Source organism: Petaurus breviceps, unplaced genomic scaffold, assembly GCF_028583685.1.
Source record: "Petaurus breviceps papuanus isolate PSGF00001 unplaced genomic scaffold, PetGlider_PUasm1.0 454, whole genome shotgun sequence".
Classification (NCBI taxonomy): Eukaryota; Metazoa; Chordata; class Mammalia; order Diprotodontia; family Petauridae; genus Petaurus; species Petaurus breviceps.
Window position 1 is genome coordinate 2758882 of NW_027186342.1, and position 1896 is coordinate 2760777.

General features: G+C 49.5%; 1 long non-coding RNA gene across 1 annotated transcript in view; it reads right to left on the reverse strand.

The window, feature by feature from the left end:
* Positions 1 to 1516, reverse strand: part of LOC138171667 (uncharacterized) — a 132963-nt gene extending 131447 nt beyond the window's left edge. Inside the window, exon 1 of the long non-coding RNA XR_011170934.1 lies at positions 1375 to 1516. This is a non-coding gene — a long non-coding RNA (uncharacterized lncRNA). The remainder of the gene's footprint in view (positions 1 to 1374) is intronic.
* Between the last annotated feature and the right edge of the window lie 380 nt (positions 1517 to 1896).

Consider the following 1896-nt stretch of genomic DNA (forward strand, 5'->3'; position numbering starts at 1 on the left):
GTGTCTTCCCTGTGTGCACATAGCTGTTTGCGCGGTGTCTTCCCTGTCAGACTGAAAACTGGCGGAGAGCAGGGCCTGGCTTTTGCCTTTCTTCGTATCTCAAAGTTTAGCGGGGCATTTGGCACATTTTGTTGCTGTTGTTCAATCATTTCAGTTTTGTGCAACACTTTTCTTGGCAAATACAACGGAATGGTTTGCTATTTTCTTCTCCAGCTCATTTGACAGATGAGGAAACTGAGGCAAATAGGGTTAAGTGACTTGTCCAGACACACAGCTAGTAAGTGTCTGAGAATGGGTTTGTTTTGGGTTTTTTTGCTTTTTGGATGGGAGGGGGGAGGTAGGGCAATTTGGGTTAAGTGACTTGCCCAAGGTCCCATGGCTAGTTTTTTGTGTTAAGTGTCTGAGGCTACATTTGAACTCAGGTCTTCCTGACTCCAGGGCCGGTGCTCTATTCACTGTGTCACCTAGCCACCCCTGAGGCCGGATTTGAATTGATAAAGACGAGTCTTCCTGATTTCAGGCCTGGTGTTGTGTATTATGTGTTTGGCAGTCCTTTCTTAATAGAAATAGGGGACATGAAATCTGGGATGGGCAAGAGGAGGGAAGAAATGAGTTTGGACATGTTGAGTTTGAGATGTCTCCAGGTCAGCCAGTTGAAAATAAAAGAAAATTAGTAATTCTGATACACACACACACACACACACACAGAGCTACCACACACATTTACCACACACATTTAGCTACCTTTAGGCTTCTTGACAGGAGGGGCTATTTTATTTTCATCTTTGAATCTCCAGGGCTAGCACACAATAAGTGTTCAATAAATGAATTTTGATTGAAAACGAGTCTGATTCTTGACACCTGGCTCTTGGTGGACTTAGGTCTTAAGATAAAGTGACGTCGGCATCTGCCTTCCTTAAACTCTGAGTTCAAGACTATCCTAGGTCATTCCGCAGCCCTGCCCAATGGCAAGTCTCTTCCAAGTCTCGGGCTTGCAAAGTGCTATTTCCTTTGTATGAATGCGGATGCTAGGACTCGAAGAGGTTATGGCCTGCCCAGGATCACACAGGCCTTAAACCCCAATCGGAGCCCAGATCTCTCCTAACCCCGAGTCCAGCTTTCTTCCTCTATATCAGCCTGACTCTTTATAGTCTAACCCCGCTTACGGCTGCAGTGATTTCCATCTATTGTTCATACCTGTCCTGGGTCTCTGTGCAGATTACAGAAGCCCAGGCGGTCCAGATCCTATATCTCCCCCTTCCCAAGAGCTTCCCCCCGTCTGCACCTGCCTCTTCCCTAAGGCCTGGGGCTCACTGCTGCCCGTGCCTTTCCCCTCCATCATCGCCCGCAGCAGCCCAGCTGTCAGTCCCTCACCTGGGCCCGAGGCCCCCTGCTTTCACGCTGCTTCCAGATCCTCAGGCAGAGGACACTGGGTAACGTAGTCCGCTCCGCGCTGCTGGTGGGGAGGGCAGAAGAAGAGGCCGCTTCTGCAGGCCTCCGCCCCTTCCGCCGGAAACACTTCGTCAAGCTCTGCGCAACGGCGGTTACCCTCAGCCCAAGAGGATGCTGGGGGTTGTAGTTTATCCGTCTCTTCATCAGATTTCATCACTCATGTTGATTCATAAAATTGTACTCCCCTAGAGAAGGCAGGAAACACCTTCATATTAACCGTCATTCACCCTGGGAGACAATAGAACCCAGGTGTCCGTGCATGTAAGAGCCTCCGATTTTCCCCCACCCTCTGGATAAACACCCATTCCCCCTGCCCTCTCAAGGGATCTCTGCCACTGCCTCGGAGTGCCTCCTAAACCCACAGCAGGTCACCCACCTTAGCCCTATTTTTAATTCTTTTTCTATGATTCTTCTCCCCAACCTGAATTCTCCGACTCAAAGGCT